Source organism: Leptodactylus fuscus, chromosome 2, assembly GCF_031893055.1.
Source record: "Leptodactylus fuscus isolate aLepFus1 chromosome 2, aLepFus1.hap2, whole genome shotgun sequence".
NCBI classification, from domain to species: domain Eukaryota; kingdom Metazoa; phylum Chordata; class Amphibia; order Anura; family Leptodactylidae; genus Leptodactylus; species Leptodactylus fuscus.
In genome coordinates, this window is record NC_134266.1 from 266,502,387 (window position 1) to 266,523,619 (window position 21,233).

General features: G+C 45.0%; 1 protein-coding gene across 1 annotated transcript in view; it reads right to left on the reverse strand.

Moving 5' to 3' along the window:
* The window catches only part of PRSS23 (serine protease 23), a 43,675-nt gene extending 23,858 nt beyond the window's left edge, over positions 1-19,817 (reverse strand). The window contains exon 1 of the mRNA XM_075266221.1: positions 19,598-19,817. The gene's annotated coding sequence lies outside the window, so the exon portion shown is untranslated. The remainder of the gene's footprint in view (positions 1-19,597) is intronic.
* Between the last annotated feature and the right edge of the window lie 1,416 nt (positions 19,818-21,233).

Genomic DNA, 21,233 nt, shown 5'->3' on the forward strand with positions numbered 1-21,233 from the left:
ATGTATTCTATTATCCCCTACACATATAGCATTAGACATGTCCACAATCCATTTTATGTAAAATGCCTATTCCAAACTTATCTGATGCTTTTCCTTTTCCACCTTTCCTCCCTAAACTGACATTCACTCTGAAATCTCTCCTGAAGTCCATCTTGGGACCAAGACAGACTGCAGCTCACTGAGGTGTCAAATTACAGTTCACTATGGAATGGCGAGGAGAGAGGAGACAGGTTGGGGAGAAGGAGAAACACGGGCACTGACATCTACAGACCTTATCTAGTAGGTTTTCTATCCCCTGCCTTTTCCATGTCTACGGGAGATATCATAGCAGCTAGTCTCTACCAGCTAACTCAGGGACAACTTTGATTTAGACAAAAGGAGGAGAAAACTACTAAAAAAAAAAAAAAAAATCGGAACACAAGTTATAGAATGGCTGAAAATAGCATTCTACCTCATATATACAGATGGCAGCATTACATGAAAAGTTATCCGAAAGGTCACGCTTTACAGTTTTGCTACAGTGTATCCATATGTGACAAAATTAATTTTGAATAATAAGCAAAATATATTTAAAAAACCTGAATAAAAGGTGGAATTAGGCAATACCAAAGGTAAAATAAATAATATTTTTAAGTCAAATGTGGCCATATGCTACATGATGCTCCTACAACTCCACGTGGGTGTAAGAGCCCACGCGTAGCGACGTCATTCATCGAGGTTAGAACATGAGCATGTTATTGAAGTATTTTAACTTATGTGTTTTATCTGTTTGGAGTGAAACTATTGTAAAGTCATCTAATATAGTAGAAGAAGATGCTGTGATAAATGTCCTTCTCTTCAAGGGTAAAATAATACCGTACCCCCTCTCACCATGTTCTTGATCCATGGAGCTCTTATCTTCATTTATCTTTTACTGAACACTTTATCCCTTCCATTAGCTATGTGACTATATAACCACATATGGATGTGTCCTTCTTTACCTTTTCCTCTTGCTTGGACATGTCCATATAGGTTTATCAAGGGATGACAAGCTTTTCAATACAACATGATTTTACAATATTATGTCATGAAATAGTAGGCTACATGTGTCGAGCGTGTTGTGAATTGAAGCCTGGCAAGGGTTTTGCTAAAATTTTGTAATATTGTATTGCATTCGTTTTATGGGACGTTGGAGTTCTTAACCAGGAACCATGGTTAAAACTGCCCCCTTGTTAATTCTGGCTGGTCGCCATTCTCATGACCTGGTTCCTGGTAACCAAAGAGTGCTCCATTAGAGTGCTAAGAGAGGTGAGTACTGACAGTTGTACTCACTGCTCACTCCTCGGACCACATACGTTGTGGGCTAGAGGTAATGACATTATACGGTTTGGGATATGAGGACATTATACTGTGTGGGACCTGGAGACATTATATTATGTGGGGGGCACTTAGGGGATAACATACTCTGTAGGGAACAATAAGGAGAACATTATACTGTGGTGGGGGCACTAAGGGGCAGAAACAATCCCCATCATATGACCACTTTCTGCTTCAGAGCCAACCATCTACCCCCTTCAATAAGGCTACCGCTCCTCTTCATCCCGAGAATACCTTCCTTCTATAAAATCCTGCGTACACCCCTGGTGTGATCATATCTAAGTGATCGGGTCTCTCATAGAATCAACACACTCCTCCCCTGCTGCTGTCATCATTCCAATAATCTGCTTGCTCTAGAGCTGCAAAGTCAGATAGTCCAGACAGAAAGTCATGCAGTCCAATATACACAAAACCTTACAACAATAATCTCATAGGTCACTGCTTTCCATAAAATCTACACACTCTTCACCTGCTGCTGTAGCCTTCCCCATTACCTATAGAACCTACATGTATTTTGTTTTCCTCAGCATATGAATAGACAGGTCACTGCTTGCTGTAAGATCAACACACTCTTCTTCTATTGTTATCTAAGTCTCCTTGATCTAGATGCTTATAGGTTATTAGGGTTGAGCCGATCTTGAGAGTTCAGGATCAATTTTAAAATCCGATTTCCAATCATTTTCCAGCCGATCCCGATCGTGAAATTTGCTCAATCGCCGATCGGGATCCGATCTTTTCAGATCCCGATCGCTCAATCCTAGTCAATGCTTCTCTATAGGAAAAGTCACTTTTAGGGTTGAGCCACTCTTGAGATTTCATAATCCAATTTCCAATCATTTTCCAGCCGATCCCGATCGTGAAATTTGCTCGATTGCCAATCGGAAACCGATCTTTTCCAATCCCGATCGCTCAACCCTATAGGTTATTCTTCTGCGGACCACTCTACAACACTGCTCCTGTCTTTTATAGTCCTATAATTGGTCACTTTCTCCCATAAGATCAGTATACTCTTCTTCTGCTGCCGTAACCACTCATTGATCTGATTTGGTAAGGGCTAGTTTGCCCACTCTATGCCAATGTTCTTGTCTCTTATCATACTATTAAAAAAAACCTCACCAAAATAATCTTATAAAACATAGATGACAGCCACAAAGTCAACTTACTCTTCTGCTGCTGCTGTAACCATTCGATGATCTGATTTAGAAAGGGCTAGTTTGAGTTTGCCCACTCTGTGCCAATGTTCATGTCTCTTATCATACTATCCAAACAAAAGTTCACCAAAATGATCTTATAAAACATAGGTTACCGCCACAAAATCAACTTACTCTTCTTCTGCTGCTGTAACCATTCAATGATCTGATTTAGAAATGGCTAGTTTGAGTTTGCCCTTTAGGGGCCTCGGCTTATATTCGGGTCGGCTTATACTCGGGTATATATATATATATATATATATATATATATAATTATAAATTGCTAAATCCTTACCAACTTCATAAAGTTCTCACCTAGCAGTGATGGAGTCTTAACCTACATAATCACATCGGTGGACAGGTCACTACCACCTACAAGATCAGCGCACTCCTCATCTACTGCTGTCATAATTCCCACAACTGTAATGACACCATCTTCATCGCTGCCTGCGTTCCTGCCTTCTATTGTTCTATTCCCTGTAAACTATGACCTTATAAGAACATAGGTCACTGCCTTCTACAAGATCAGCTCCCTCCTCCGCTGCTGTTATCCTCCCTATGTTCTAGCTGTGGATTGTTCTATCAATGTCCAATCATTTGAGGTGTCGGAGTCTGAAACATTCAATTTTTGTCAACAACAATTGAAATAAGTGGAAAAATAAGTGAGCCGTTTGCCTGCCCTACACAACAATGCGGTAATATACATTTTTGGCCGACTTCCGACCGTGGATCGGATTAGCAGCCAAGGAACCGAACAATGCTTTAGTTAGAGAACAAAGGTTTTTGGGGAGACAGGTCGAGCTGTTACCTAAGATGTGGAAATCCATCCCTGAGGCACAAATGTGGCACAGCCGAGTACATGTGCTCTGAGGTAACACGTTCCGACTCCCTGTGATGAGTCACATGCCTCTCCCTAGTATGTAAACGATCCTGCAAAAATAGTAGCATTTAAAGGGGAACTCCACTTAAAGGTGAGTCTGGCCTATCAACCTATCCGCGCACATAGATAGGTTAGGTTCACCTGAATCAGTGTTGCCCCGCCCCCTTTATTACCGAGATATTGCTGTTTTTAAGAACTTTTTTCTAAAATCGGGACTGTCCGGCCCCCGAGCAATAAAGGTCATGAGGCTCTTACCAACCACTATAGTCATGGCACACATGGATTAGGACCACACACTGAATTTCAGCAGAACTTATCTAACGGAGGAGATATGGGCCCCTACTGGTCATGGGCCTGCTTGCGTTACCCCAAGGCCCCTCTTGAGAAAAAATAACAACCTCTATAAAACCCATTTTTACTAAGTCGAGCTCTCCTAAATGGAAAAATACTCAAAATCTTTGAGGCGACGTCTCCACGTGTTGTATATTTTTGGCATTAATGGAATCATTAAAAAGTCAGCGGAGTTCCAGGGCCGGGAGGGTGTATTTCGGGACCTTTGAAGCGATGGAAAAGTAGAGTTTGGCATGAGAGGGTTTAATAAAGGGAAGTAGAATATTTTCTTAGCATCCACTATTTCCAACCGAGGCGTTGCTTTGTTTCCGTTAGCAGGAAAGGTAAATTTAGCCATTTTCGCACTTCGCAACTTTTTGAACTTTGGCCCTAACAGGTTGCGCATTGACTATAGGTCATCTCTGGCCAGGATAGTTTTTCTAGTAGGCCTCATAAATTCTTCTTATAGATTAGAAAGTGATTAGAGATGAGCGAACAGTAAAATGTTTGAGGTTCGATATTCGTTTCGAGTAGCCCCTCAATATTCGACTACTATCGAACCCTATTATAGTCTATGGGGGGAAATGCTCGTTTCAGGGGTAGGCAATGTTCGATCAAATTATACTTACCAAGTCCACGAGTGAGAGTCGGGCTGGATCCTCCGAGAAGTCTTCTCCATGCAGCGTCCCCGCGGCGTCTCCCGGCTCTGAATTCACTCTGCCAGGCATCGGGCCTGGGCAGAGCTGACTGCGCATGCACGCACTACAAGCGGACATGCGCAGTCGGCTCTGCCCAGGCCCGATGCCTGGCAGAGTGAATGAAGAGCCGGAAGACGCAGCGGGGACGCTGCACGGAGAAGACTTCTAAAGGTAGGAGAAGAACCAGCGTTGATTGGCCGACTGTATAGCATTCGGCCAATCAATACTGGTTCTGCATCAAATTTTTCCATTCGAATAGCGAGTGGTACTCGATCGAGTACGAGTATTTCGAATATCGTAGTATTCAATCGAATACTACTCGCTCATCCCTAAAAGTGACTATTGGTGTAAATCTATATTTTTGATGATTTTTTTTATTATTATTTTTGGAAATTTTGATTATTTTGATTTTTTTTGTAAACTATTTTTGAAAGAATTTTAGTTGAATTTATTCTAATATAATTTTGTAGAAACTTTGGAAATAGGACATTATTTTTGGAATGATTTTTGGTAAACGGTTTGAGGATATTTTTGGAATTATTTTTGGATATCTTTTTAATGACATTTTGGAAAATACTTTGGAAATATTTTTAGATCATGTCCTTCCATTAGTTTCAGAGATATTTCAGATAGTATGTTTAACGTTATTTTTGAAGATTTTTTTTAAATTATGGCTTAGCAAAAAAAAAAAAATTAAATATTTTTATTAACATAATTATATTTATTATAATATAAATATTTTTTGAGTTATTTTAACAATATTTTTGCAGATAGTGTTTGAAAAATTCTCACATTTTTTTTTTTACATTTTTGAAAATATTTTGGGATTTATTTTTGACCCAATTTCTTTTTGCTCACGTATCGAACAGGTGAAGCTGATTCTTTGCAGACAGATAAACTATCGATGTTAATGTATAAGGAACTAATGGATAGACAAGCTTTAAGTTTATGCCATACAAAAATATTTGGCTTTTTTTTTTATGTAAAAGGGGGCATTTTTTTGAAGAAAAGACACCAAGGGACAACTAGACATAATGTGTCTCCTGCAGTCAGGAATGTGCAGACTTGACGCAGGGGTGAACCTGAAGCAGACGTCAGAAAGCCGCCCCCCCCCCCCAAGGAGGGCGCAGAGCTGAGGGGGCGGGGTCACAAGAAAGGGGGTGGGGCTGAGTGGCGTTTGCAGGCAGAGAGCAGGCAGGGAGAGGACCTGCTCTCTGCCTATGTGTGAGGGGAGGCCGCTGGAGCAGCGCTGCGTCCAGTAGGGCCACCCCAATACACCGCTCGCTTCCCGTATCGGGCTGCAGACACGGTGATGCTAAGCCAGTCCAGGACAGCTTGTCCTGGACTGGCTTAGGTCAGCAAAAATGCCGCCCTCCCGAGGCCCTGGCATAGCGCCACCTGAAGCGGTCGCTTCAGGTCGCCTCATGGGAGGTGCGACGCTGACTTGACGTGACTATTTCTCAGGGACTGTGACATGAAAGGCCTATATGAGCAGGGTGTGTGCCCTTTAGGGACTTGTACTTTTACTTGTTTACCCGAGGACTACAATTCCAAATACAGATCCGCCTTTCTGCTGTGTCTCATCTTAAACCATACTCTAATAGAAGGGGGTTTATATAAGTATTAGGGGGTAACGGAGTCTTCTTGACCTATCTGTTGTATCAGCACAGCTCCAGTCTTGAGTCCTTTAAAAGGAACCTGCCACGTCAATTTCGGCACTAGACCACCCTCTTATGGACCATGCTTGTAAAGTGGTCCATGTCCACATCTTTCTACTTACCTTAGTCCGATAAGTCATATTGGACTTATCTCTAGTACTACGAGAACCTGTGCAGATATTCGGTGAAGCTGGAAGTACGCATCAGCTTCACCGCGCATGCGTACAAGGTCTGGCGCATGCGCACTGAAGCCGCGGTGTACTGCTCCAGCTTCACTGTCCTTTATGTGTAGAGTCTGAACCAGCTCACTGTTACTTAGGTCCTCCTAATCAACTAAATGGGAACTGATCTGCAGTACCTGGTCTGGCCACTACACAGAGAACAGCGCTGTCTGCTTCCTACTCCATTCTGTGTGTATAAGCAGCTGATTGATGGGGGTGCAAGGTGTCAGACCTGATCAATCTGATATTGATAACCTATCTTTAGGAGTCATCAATATTTTAACCCAGAAATTACCTTTAAATTGGTAAGATGTCAATCCTCTGAATTTAAAGGGACCAATGCCAATAATAACGTTATATTAAAGGGGTTGACCAGTCAGAATGAGGCTATTCAATTGGTGGTCCCAGGTCCCGATCCTGCCACACTCCAGGGGGAAGCTTCACATCGACTGCAGTGGCCACTACAGGGGAGATGTAGTATTACACAAGGGGCATTCATATGAATCTGACAAAGTACTATATGGTCATCTCGAGTCCTCCAGAACAGGAGACACTCTTGCAAAGTCCAATCATAACGTCCATAGGCCCGAATAGGGTCCCTTTAAGGAGTTACTCCCTGACGTATAGCGGTTTTAAGGCTCCCTGTTAGACCTCATTGTTGTGTTACTGTGATGGGGCTTTTTTATTTTCTTCCATCTGCTTTTTCTCGCCACCTCTCCCCCCACCCCAAGTGATAAGACGCCCAAACAACACCACAAATAGACTTGATAATGATATACACTGCAACAAAGGAAAAAGTATAAAAGGTGCCGGGAGATTGATTGACAGAAAGGCGACTCTGCAAACAAGAAAACTCGCACAAAGAGTCTATTCGGCACAAAAAGCCGAAAATCCAAAGCTTCTGCCATTGACTGCTGGAGCGAAGCAGAATGGTCCTCACAATGGCCGACAATGCCCCTTCTCTAGCCCCTGATAAATAAAGTTTTAGTATATTAGGTTGTGTGTGAACGCCACGCACCCTGCACAAGGTATTCAGCGGCAGCACTGCGGCGAGGAGGGGGCAGCACGCCACAGGGAAGACTGGATGACAGACTGGCCCTTTAAGAAGACTACAGGTAAATCAGGCCGCCGCAGGGGGAAGAAAAGTTTTAACACCGTGACGACCTTTCAGCGGGAAGGAGACAGGGCGTGCGGGGTTCTCCTTTGAAATCTGACAAGGTGGAACCGATAGCTTTAAGGTCACACCTATAGACAAAGTCCTTGAACTAGGGATTACTTAGGGATTGAGGGAAAATATCACCACTGACCATGAAAGTGTACAAGAACAAGCTACTTAAGGTTATAGTTTAACCTCTTAAAGGGTGTGTGTCACCAGACCCCAGCATATCATCCAGCACTGCAGATAGATAGCTCAGGGTCACCCGAATCAAACACTGTTTTCCCCTTGTGAATCACTGCCTCCGTTGCCGAGATATCGCTATTTTTGTCACTGTGCAAATGAGCAGCAAGGGCGCTGCCATTGTTCCAATGACCTCATTTGCATATGACAAAAACAGCGATATCTTGACAACGGATGTGCCGATCCACAAAAGGAAAACTCCGTCTGATTCAGGTGACCCTAACCTATCTATACGTGGGTCTGTTTGATAAACTTGGTTCTGATGACAGACTCCCTTTAAGGATCAGGAATTTTGGACGTTATTTAAGAGTAGAAAGTTTAAGATACTGGAGCTAAGAGAGAAACAACAATGGGTGACCTACTTTTCCAAGCTATTAGAGTGCAGGTAGAGTGAATACACCATGAGGATACCATCAATGTCCAATTTGTGGGGTCCAACTGGGATAATAAGTTGGGACCAACAAAAAGAAATCACCATACCCTATTGGCATTGATTGAGATTTTCAGGTACTGCATGGCCATACCAAGTGGAGCGTGCAGTGGTAGCACTATTATATATACCCAGACTGATATATCACACAGGACAGTGACTGCACCAGCAGAATAGTGAGCGCAGCTTTGGAGTACAATACAGGATAAGTAATGTAATGTATGTACACAGTGACTGCACCAGCAGAATAGTGAGCGCAGCGCTGGAGTATAATACAGGATAAGTAATGTAATGTATGTACACAGTGACTGCACCAGCAGAATAGTGAGCGCAGCTCTGGAGTATAATACAGGATAAGTAATGTAATCTATGTACACAGTGACTGCACCAGCAGAATAGTGAGCGCAGCTCTGGAGTATAATACAGGATAAGTAATGTAATCTATGTACACAGTGACTGCACCAGCAGAATAGTGAGCGCAGCTCTGGAGTATAATACAGGATAAGTAATGTAATGTATGTACACAGTGACTGTACCATCAGAATAGTGAGCACAGCTCTGGAGTATAATACAGGATAAGTAATGTAATGTATGTACACAGTGACTGCACCAGCAGAATAGTGAGCGCAGCTCTGGAGTATAATACAGGATAAGTAATGTAATCTATGTACACAGTGACTGCACCAGCAGAATAGTGAGCGCAGCTCTGGAGTATAATACAGGATGTAACTCAGGATCAGTACAGGATAAGTAATGTAATGTATGTACACAGTGACTGCACCAGCAGAATAGTGAGCGCAGCTCTGGAGTATAATACAAGATAAGTAATGTAATGTATGTACACAGTGACTGCACCAGCAGAATAGTGAGCGCAGCTTTGGAGTATAATACAAGATAAGTAATGTAATGTATGTACACAGTGACTGCACCAGCAGAATAGTGAGCGCAGCTCTGGAGTATAATACAGGATAAGTAATGTAATGTATGTACACAGTGACTGCACCAGCAGAATAGTGAGCGCAGCTCTGGAGTATAATACAAGATAAGTAATGTAATGTATGTACACAGTGACTGCACCAGCAGAATAGTGAGCGCAGCTCTGGAGTATAATACAGGATAAGTAATGTAATGTATGTACACAGTGACTGCACCAGCAGAATAGTGAGCGCAGCTCTGGAGTATAATACAGGATAAGTAATGTAATGTATGTACACAGTGACTGTACCAGCAGAATAGTGAGCGCAGCTCTGGAGTATAATACAGGATAAGTAATGTAATGTATGTACACAGTGACTGCACCAGCAGAATAGTGAATGCAGCTCTGGAGTATAATAAAGGATAATTAATGTAATGTATGTACACAGTGACTGTACCAGCAGAATCGTGAGCGCAGCTCTGGAGTATAATATAGGATAAGTAATGTAATGTATGTACACAGTGACTGTACCAGCAGAATAGTGAGCGCAGCTCTGGGGTATAATACAGGATAAGTAATGTAATGTATGTACACAGTGACTGTACCAGCAGAATAGTGAGCGCAGCTCTGGAGTATAATACAGGATAAGTAATGTAATGTATGTACACAGTGACTGCACCAGCAGAATAGTGAGCGCAGCTCTGGAGTATAATACAGGATAAGTAATGTAATGTATGTACACAGTGACTGTACCAGCAGAATAGTGAGCGCAGCTCTGGAGTATGATACAGGATAAGTAATGTAATGTATGTACACAGTGACTGTACCAGCAGAATAGTGAGTGCAGCTTTGGAGTACAATACAGGATAAGTAATGTAATGTATGTACACAGTGACTGTACCAGCAGAATAGTGAGCGCAGCTCTGGAGTATAATACAGGATAAGTAATGTAATGTATGTACACAGTGACTGCACCAGCAGAATAGTGAGCGCAGCTCTGGAGTATAATACAGGATAAGTAATGTATGTACACAGTGACTGCACCAGCAGAATAGTGAGCGCAGCTCTGGAGTATAATACAGGATAAGTAATGTAATGTATGTACACAGTGACTGTACCAGCAGAATAGTGAGCGCAGCTCTGGAGTATAATACAGGATAAGTAATGTAATGTATGTACACAGTGACTGTACCAGCAGAATAGTGAATGCAGCTCTGGAGTATAATAAAGGATAATTAATGTAATGTATGTACACAGTGACTGTACCAGCAGAATCGTGAGCGCAGCTCTGGAGTATAATATAGGATAAGTAATGTAATGTATGTACACAGTGACTGTACCAGCAGAATAGTGAGCGCAGCTCTGGGGTATAATACAGGATAAGTAATGTAATGTATGTACACAGTGACTGTACCAGCAGAATAGTGAGCGCAGCTCTGGAGTATAATACAGGATAAGTAATGTAATGTATGTACACAGTGACTGCACCAGCAGAATAGTGAGCGCAGCTCTGGAGTATAATACAGGATAAGTAATGTAATGTATGTACACAGTGACTGCACCAGCAGAATAGTGAGCGCAGCTCTGGAGTATAATACAGGATGTAACTCAGGATAAGTCATGTAATGTACTGTCATGGCCATAAATATAGGCACTAGAGATGAGTGAACACCGTTCGATCGAATACATATTCGATCGAATATCAGGCCGTTTGAGGCAGGGCCGGCGTCAGCGCACGGCATAGTCGGGCAAGTGCCGGGGCCCACAGAGCCTCTGGGGGCCCCCCGGCACTTGCCTGTCACAATTTCAGCTCATCGGCGTCCGTCCGCCGATGAGCTGGAATACATACGCGATGCAGGAGCTGTGAGATCAGCTCCTGCTTTAAAGCTCCGGCCCGGCTTGCGTGTGTAGGTGTGATGACGTCATCACATCACGCTTACACACGCAAGCCGGGCCGGAGCTAAGCAGGAGCTGATCTCACAGCTCCTGCATCGCGTATGTGACTGGAGAGAGGAGCATCGGGGGAACGAGGGAAGGTGAGTGATAGAAGGTGAGTGTAAGTGTTTGTTTTGTATTACATATTAAGGTGAAACATAATGAAGGGGGCCCATGAAACTGGGGGGCAAATGAAGGGGAGGGGGGGGAACGGCATGACACTGGGGCAGATGAAGGGGGTGGGGAGAGAACGGCATGACACTGGGGACAGAGATGGAGGGGGCCCAAAGAAACTGGGGGGCAAATGAAGGGGAGGGGGGAACAGCATGACACTGGGGCAGATGGAGGAGGGGAGAACAGCATGACACTGGGGCAGATGGAGGGGGTGGGGAGAGAACGGCATGACACTGGGGACAGAGATGGAGGGGGCCCAATGAAACTGAAGGGGCAAATGAAGGGGAGGGGGGGAACGGCATAACACTGGGGCAGAGACGGGGGACATGAAACTGTGGGCAGATGAAGGGGGAGAACGTGATGAAACTGGGGACAGAGATGGAGGGGGGACATGAAACTGGGGGCAGAGGAAGCAGGGGTGAACCTTCCCCTTTCGCCGCCCGAGGCAAACGACAGAAAGCCGCCCCCCCCCTCCGGGAGGAGGGGGCGGAGCAGAGGGGGCGGGGCTAGGCGAAGGGGCGTGGCTTAGCGGCGTTCGCAGGCAGAGAGCAGGCACAGAGAGGACCTGCTCTCTGCCTGAGCGTGAGGGGAGGCTGCTGGAGCAGCGCTGCTCCAGTGGTCTCCCCAAACCACCGCTCGGTGCTAAGTCAGTCCAGGACAGCTTGTCCTGGACTGGCTTAGGTAATCAAAAATGCCGCCCTCCCTGGGGCCCTGACATAGCGCCGCCTGAAGCGCTCGCTTCAGGTCGCCTCATGGGAGGTGCGGCGCTGAGAGGAAGGGTGTATATGAAACTGGGGGAGAGATGGAGGGGGGGCATATAATTTACGGGTGACTGTAGGAGGATTATACTGTGTGGGAGCACATGATAAATGAATGAGAATTGGTGGAATCAACATAAAAGTGGGTGGAGATAAATTTGCAGCAGCGCGCAGAACCCCATTTTGCCCCTCTTTCTACTCTTTAAAAGATTGGGAGGTATGGCGTTGGTGACGCCACACTCCTGCATGACATCACTCGCTTCATCTGCAACGCACAGTGTCTCGACTCCCCCACCTCCTTTACAAGGGGGCCCACTGAGGCTCTGTCGCCCAAGGGCCCATAAAAACCTGGAGCCGGCCCTGGTTTGAGGTATTCGATTCCAATCGAATACCACGAGGCGAACGCCATAAAAATTTGTATCCCCTCCCACCTTCCCCGGCGCTTTTTTTGCACCAATAACTGCGCAGGGGAGGTGGGACAGGAACTACGACAACAGAGGCATCGAAAAAAAATCAGAAAAAGGAATTGGCAGCCGAAATCAGTTGACCTCTGATTTAGGCGAATGGTGGATTTAACATTCGATTAATTTGGGACTGTGAACTATGTGACTGTGAGACAGGGACAGATGTACAGGCAGGGTTAGCTAGGGATTACCTTTATTTAAGTGGGAATGTCACTCACCCAGCTCTTTGGGGCTCTATCTGGTGGGATCCCTGTCAGCTTGCGATATGCGCGAGCTGACTTTTTCCCATAGGAATGCATTGACCAGCGTTGATTGGCCGAATGCCATACAGAGTACAGCATTCATCCAATCAACGCTGGTTCTGCCGGAGGAGGTGGAGTCTAGGATCCGTCCACAGCAGTTTCCATTGTGGTCCGATCTCAGATGTAGCAGTGCTGAACTCTGCTGCACACTCAGCACTGCTACATCGGGCCGTGCACTCAGCTTGGCTACTCCGGAGATGCAGCCAATGTAGCAGTGCTGGGCGTGCACTCTGTTTGGCTGCATCTCCAGAGTATCCCAGCTGAGCACATGGCCCGATGTAGCAGTGTCCGATGTAGCAGAGCTGAGTGTGCAGCAGGGTTCAGCGCACACTCAGCTCTGCTAAATCTCCAGTGTAGCAGTGCCAGCACTGCTACATCTCGGCATAGGAATGCATTGACCAGCGTTGATCGGCTGAATGCTATAGCAGTGGAGGCGAAGTCTAAGAGCGGTCCACAGCAGTCTCCATTCTGGGCCGATCTTAGATTCCGCCTCCTCACAGATGAGCCTCCGGCAGAACCAGCGTTGATTGGCCGAATGCTGTACTCTGTATGGCATTCGGCCAATCAATGCTGGTCAATGCATTCCTATGGGAAAAAGTCAGCTCCCGCACATCGCCAGCTGACAGGGGATCCCGACATAATAAAGGTACTTGATGCCCCCAGACATGCTTGCCCTGCTGTCCCAGTTACATTCCAGGGTGTTGGCAACATTTCCTGGGGTGTCATAGTGGACTTGGTGACTCTCCTGAGTCAAATGATGGGATCCCCTGTAGCGAGCATTTTTCCCCATAGACTATAATGGGGTTCGATATTCGTTTGAATAGTCGAATATTGGGCGGCTATTCGAAACGAATATCGAATATTTTACTGTTCACTAGAGATGAGCGAACACTGTTCGGATCAGCCGATGCGAACAGCACGCACCCATAGAAATGAATGGAAGCACCTGTGACGCTGACCTTGCTGGCGGCCAGCCGGCGTCACAGGTGCTTCCATTCATTTCTATGGGTGCGTGCTGTTCGGATCGGCTGATCCGAACAGTGTTCGCTCATCTCTAATAGGCACCCCTAAAAATTTTTCCAGAGAATGAAGTATTTCTATACACACAAAGGAAATAAAGACATGTATAATGAAATTGCAATCATTCTCTAAGAGAAATATTTCATTTTCTGGAAAAAATGTCAGGAATGGCAGCACTTATGGCCAGGACTATATGTACTCAGTTCCCTAACACTTGGTCCTTATATGTGAAAGACATAAGTATTAGTCATCCAGTGCAGAACAGGAAGGTCAGGTGTGAATGGAGACAAATGACTATTCTCTACTCCCCTCCACCTGCCGTCATTATGGTCCGTGGCGTCATTCATCACCTTCTCCTGGCTCATCCTCAATATAGGAATGAAAGGAATATGGGAGGGGGTTTCATGTCAAAGCTTTCAAAACGTACATTAAAAAGCTTTTTCCTCCAGGCGGGATCACATGTTGTCAGCAAACAGGACGAGAAGAAAGATTTTGTGTCTTATTATGTCTTGTGTTACCAAGTAAAGTTACATAAGCTCAAGAATGCAAAATATAACACGGGACGCGGGTATATAATCATTCCTATCTTTCCTATCATTCCATCTACTGCCGGGATCATTCCTCATACACTGACCATCTACTGCCAGGATCATTCCTCATACACTGACCATCTACTGCCGGGATCATTCCTCATACACTGACCATCTATTGCCGGGATCATTCCTCATACACTGACCATCTACTGCCGGGATCATTCCTCATACACTGACCATCTATTGCCGGGATCATTCCTCATACACTGACCATCTACTGCCAGGATCATTCCTCATACACTGACCATCTACTGCCGGGATCATTCCTCATACACTGACCATCTACTGCCAGGATTATTCTTCATACACTGACCATCTACTGCCGGGATCATTCCTCATACACTGACCATCTATTGCCGGGATCATTCCTCATACACTGACCATCTACTGCCAGGATCATTCCTCATACACTGACCATCTACTGCCGGGATCATTCCTCATACACTGACCATCTATTGCCGGGATCATTCCTCATACACTGACCATCTACTGCCAGGATCATTCCTCATACACTGACCATCTACTGCCGGGATCATTCCTCATACACTGACCATCTACTGCCAGGATTATTCTTCATACACTGACCATCTACTGCCAGGATCATTCCTCATACACTGACCATCTACTGCTGGGATCATTCCTCCTACACTGACCATCTACTGCCGGGATCATTCCTCATACACTGACCATCTACTGCCAGGATCATTCCTTATACACTGACCATCTACTGCCAGGATCATTCCTTATACACTGACCATTTATTGCTGGGATCATTCCTCATACACTGACCATCTACTGCCAGGATCATTCCTCATACACTGACCATCTACTGCCGGGATCATTCCTCATACACTGACCATCTACTGCCAGGATCATTCCTTATACACTGACCATCTACTGCCATGATCATTCCTCATACACTGACCATCTACTGCCGGGATCATTCCTCATACACTGACCATCTACTGCCGGGATCATTCCTCATACACTGACCATCTACTGCCGGGATCATTCCTCATACACTGACCATCTACTGCCAGGATCATTCTTTATACACTGACCATCTACTGCCGGTTCATTCCTTATACACTGACCGTCTACTGCCGGATCATTCCTCATACACTGACCATCTACTGCCAGGATCATTCCTCATACACTGACCATCTACTGCCAGGATCATCCCTCATACACTGACTATCTACTGCTGGGATCATTCCTCATACACTGACCATCTACTGCCATTTAAACTCCTTACTCCGAGTAACCTGCCGTATCAACATATGGTCACAGAGGGCGCTACCTCTGCCTGCTGCTAACATTCCTGCGTATAACATACCACCATTCTCCTACCATCCTTGCATTCCATCTTACAGTATTTTCACCCACTAACTCCACAGCAGTGCCAACATTTCATCCCATGCCAACCCTGCTTTCTCTACAGTTTTGGTTACAGATATAGCAGTGCTGAGTTTGTCATGTGGCATGATACAGTCCTAATACAAAGTTGTATTATAGGAAGTCTAGTATGAGAGTTTGCACACACTTTGCATCGTCAACACTGCTACATCTGTAGAGAATTTATTTTACTGTACGCAGATGAATTAGAGCTGAGTTTGTCATTTGGCACACTTACAGTGATATTACAAGACGTTATTTATGCCTTGTGTCTAAAAATCACAAGATCGAGCCCTGGGGCCCCAAAGAGTTAAATCACAACTTAATTTCAGCTCCCTCTGTATACCAGCCAAACATTTTCATTATATACAGATGTAGCAGGGTCGAGTTTGTCATTTGGCACAGTGTACAGTGATATAACAATGTGTTATTTGTGGCTGTGTAGAGACGGCAGGGAACACTTAACTCTCAGAACTATCAGATGTTCCAATAATGTGGCCACAAGGAGTGAAATGACAAATTCAGCTCTGCTCCATCTACCTTAAAGGGGACCTTCCACCAACTCCAACCCTTTGCATCCTTCGATAAGCACCATTGCGCTTATTATGGAACAGTTGGAATTTTTTCTCTAGCCCCCCCCATTCCTGAGCAAGTGGGGTTAGTTTTTGCACCCAATATGCTATTAGGTTCTCTGCTGCAGGTGGGCGGTCCTGGTGTATAAAGTCTAAGACCAGCCCACCTGACAGTAGAGGGCCTAATTAGCATATTGGTGCTGAAACTTACAGAACTGATTATTCAGGAATGGTGGGGGCTAGAGAAAAAATTCCAACTGCGCCGGAATCGGTGGAGCGCCGCCGGTTGAAGAATGGAGTTGGTGAGAGGTCCTCTTTCATTTTACATTCTGATGTAGCAGATCTGAGTTTGATATTTGGCACATTGTGAGGATGCAGGAACAATTCAATGCCAATTCTTTCATCACATCCATATGTAGTAGAGTCGGGTTTGTCATTTGGCACAACTTATGTTGATATGACTAGGTGACTTCAGGCGAATAAGCCGTATTACTTAGCTATCAGCAGACAAAGGGCAACAAACTCAGCTCTGCTACATCAGCACTTTTTCTAACACTATTATCCCATATACTAAAGCTTCTACCCTGAGCAATGGCTTCCCATGGACCCTCCTGCACCTGTAGTTCACGTCATGGATCATGTATGTACATACACCACATGTGATCACTCAGCACATACATATTATCTACAACCTTCAGAAATTCATGGTGACCTTTATACTAGACGCATGGGTTAATATATAGGTTCTGCTGCGGCCCTCGCCCATTGGTCGTAAATATGAAATTCCATCTACATTCCTTGCAACAAGTGCCTCACCTGTGCCGGGGTTCTCATTTGCCATACAGATGTAGCAGAGCTGAGTTTGTCAATGGCTGATATTGGGATACAAGATCAATTCACTGTATTATCTAAATTCACACAGTTAGGCACATAAGATAGGAACACTACAAAATCAGCTCTGCTACATCTGCATGCATACAGAGTTCTATCTCCAAAAAGGTGTAGGTGAGTTGACTTTGTCATTTGCCTGATAACAGGACAGCATGTCACTACTGTGTTATATGAACAAAAGTGAGAAATACAAAGTCAGCTCTGCTACATCTATACACATTCAGCGTTCTAATCGACAAAAAAGACGTGCTTGGGCTGAGTTTGTCATTTGCTTGATATCAGGATAACAAGGAACCTGCTGTGATAACTGAAATGTATTAGTTATGCAAAAACTACATCAGCCCTGCTACGATGTTCCAGCTCTAAAAGATGTAGCAGAGCTGAGTTTGTCACTCTCCTAATGTAAGGACTGGAATTTAGCCTACTGTATAACAAAGTAATACACAAAAATGACAAGAACGAAGTCAGCTCTGCTACATGTGGGCATATACAGTGTTCTAATTGACAAAAAGATGTAAAAACAAGTAAACCAACTGCGATGTCTGAACTCAAACAGTTATACAGGGAAGTAAAAACCAGCTCTGCTACATCTGCACGCATGCAGCGTTCTGTCTGTGAGGAGAGACAGCATAGAGGAGTTTGTCATTGGCCTGTTATTAGGACAGCAGGTAAACCTACTGTATTGTCTGAACTCACTAAATTGTGCAAAAAGAAGTGTACAAAGTCAGCTCTGCTACATGTGGGCATATACAGTGTTCTAAGTGAAAATTTTGAGTTTGTCATTCGCCTGCTAGGATAACAAGTAAACCTAAACCTAAAGTTCGCTCAGTTATGTACAAACTCAGCTCTGCTACATCTGTTCACATACACAGTATAGGATTTGGTTCCATAGGATTGACAGTGATAGACGCATCTTAAAAAGTCCAATCCTGATCACAGGAGTCCCCTTATCTATCTAGCTAGCTAGCAGAGCTGAATTTGTCGTTGAGTCCCCCTTTCGCAAGCCCCATGGATCTACAATTCTCTGCAGCCACCACAGGGGTCCGCTAAAGACAAAGGCCCCTCATCGATTTCAATGTGTGTCCAGCACTGCTTTGTTCTCCCTGAATCATTGGCATACACAATGCAGCCCCCCCTTACTGATGATCTGGGGGTGGGGGGCTCCAGACCCTCCGCTGCTGGAGGAGGGAACAGCAGGGTGACAAGGCTCTATCAATGGAACAACCCTAACACTTATATAGCCAAATGGCCAACTCAGCTCTGCTACATCTGAAATGTAAGTGTTCATCATAGTCACAACATACCAGGCAGACTTACCGCATTGTGCATGAAAAACACACACATGACCAACTCAGCTCTGCTACATCTGGAATGTAGGTGTTGATCGTAGTCGTGGTGGTACCAGGTGCATGAAAGAAACTGGTTAATGACAAACTCATCTCTGCTAAATCTGCAATGGGGGTTGAGTATATTGAACGTTTGCTTACCCACTTACTGCATTATGTAAGAAACTGGTCAATAACAAACTCAGCACTGCTACATGTGACATGGAAGTGTCGATCAAGTAAACTTACTGAGGTACCTGACAGATTTACTGTATTACAGGCAAAAGACAAACTCAGCACTGCTACATCTGAAATAGAGGTATTGCTCATAGTCAATTCACGGTGACAGCAGAAGAAAGCGGACATGACAAATTCAGCACTACTACATCTGAACTGTAGGGGATGAGCATAGACAACATCAGCATGAAAAAAACAGTCAATGGCAAACTCAGCTCTGCTACATCTCACATATGGGCTTTACGGACAGTCAAATCACGTACTGCATTATACGCAAAAAAAAAATCATAACAAACTCAGCTCTGCTGCATCGGAAATGTAGATTTGATCACAGTCAACGTATGGTGACACCAGGTAGACTTACTGTATCTTGTGGGTGGAAAAAAAAACCTAATGACAAACTCAGCTTTGCTACATCTTAAATGTAGGTGTTGATCACAGTCAGCTTATGGTGACACCATATATGAAAAGAAACTGGTCAATGACTAACTCAGCTCTGCTACATCTTAGATGTAGTCAATGGTGACACTGCAGTGTGCACAGAAAAAAAGGCAAAAACAAACTCAGCTCTGCTACATCTGAAATGCTAACTCAGCTCTGCTACATCTTAGATGTATTCAACTTATGGTGACATTGTGTGCACAGAATAAAAAGGCAAAAACAAACTCAGCTCTGCTACATCTGAAATGCAGGTATTGATCACAGTCACTGTGCGATGCCACCAGGTAAGCTTACTGTATTGTGCATAGTAAAAAAGGCAATGACAAACTCAGCCCTGCTACATCTGCTGGTTCTATTGGTCCTGGTGCTGTGCCCACTGCTACTGGGCTTCAGATGTCACCGCAGGACTCACCAGTAATCTCAGTGCAGGGATCTCCGCAGGGTCGCCAGGATCATGTCCCCTCCAGTGCCAGCAGGATTTATTCCAGGTCACAGCCCCAGGGTTGCCCAGTGGCCATCCAGGCAGCAGAGGCTGGCAGTGCCCATACAGCTGGCGGGGCAGGTGCTCTGGTCTCTGACCCTTCTCTGCTGCTGCTCCTGATCTCTGCAAACTTTTTCTGACTTGCAGGGAAAACTTTTCCTCAGTAGTCTGACTCCTCGGGATCACGTGATCCCTCCCACCCACAGGCTCCTGGCCCAGAACAAACAGCTCCAGAGGGAGCAGTCACTGCACAGGGCTGGCCTGACACTGGTGCACGAGGGCCGCCTGACACTGATGCACGAGGGCCACCTGGAATCAACCCTAAGAACCCTGAAGTCCCCTACAATGAGAGACAATGCAGGGGACACAATGGATCTGACACATGGACAGTCATGTATATAGTGCTGCCCGGGGGCCACTACTGCACCCATTGTCTGCCAAGGGGATTCTGGGAGGAGAGGTGCAATGTATAAAACGTGGAGGGGGTAGGAAATGTCATGAGACCCTATACCGGGCACACACTGGCATCTCACAGACTTTAACAGTAAAAGGGGGGCTGAATTTAAGGGGCACCGCTTATAACATTGTCCGACCTTAATTCGGCCAATTGTCTTGGAGCTTCAGGTGTCAGCACGTGTCACAGGTCGGGGGTACTTTGGGCTCTGTCACTATATTGGAAGCAATTTCTGGCTGCCACTATTATGGCGGTAATGTAGTTGTTACTATTATGGCGGTAATGTAGTTGTTACTATTATGGAGGTAATGGGATATCGTTACTCCTTAGGGAGAGACCACCATTTAGGTGTGTGGAGTCTTATTAAGCCATTTGCGCTCCACTGTGAGGGATCTTGGGAAGAATATGCAAATCTGTCTTCCATGATGTAAATAGGAAGACAGTGCCTCAGTCATGCAGCCCATTAGAACACAGATTTGCATATTCTTCCCATGATCCTCTTCATAGTGGCACGCAAATGGCTTAATAAGACTCCATACACCTAAATGGTGGTCTCTCCCTAAGGAGTGACGATATCCCCCTAACCCTGTCTAGAAGCCTCTCACCTCTGCCAAGTCAGTCTTCTCTGCGCCGGGCTGAAGAGATCCAATCAGATCTAAACAGCTGTCCTTGGCTGAGAAGACTGGCTTGGTAAAATCCCACATCATTTGCAGCAAAGGCCTCTGGGAAGGTTGGGCATGATGTTAAAGGGAGCGCCCTCTATTGGGCTGCATGACTGAGGCACTATTATGGAGGTACTGTGGTTGTCACTATTATTGGGGGTATTGTGGTTGTCAACCCCAGTGAAAAAAAAAATCGCCCAAAAAATAGCGTGCAAAAAAACTCTGTGAACTTACCCTTATTAAAGCTGATTGGCTGCATGTGCCATGAGGCAAAATGAGTCTATCACCTCAAGCGGCAGATTGTGGAGTCCTTGAGGGGACAGCGCTGCTGTTATTATATTATAACCAGAGCTGCTATTATTATAATCTGGGACCAGTCACAGTCACCCACACGACCAGTCACAGGCCTCAGTGGTTTCTGACTTCATTCAAGAGGCCCAGACATGGCGCG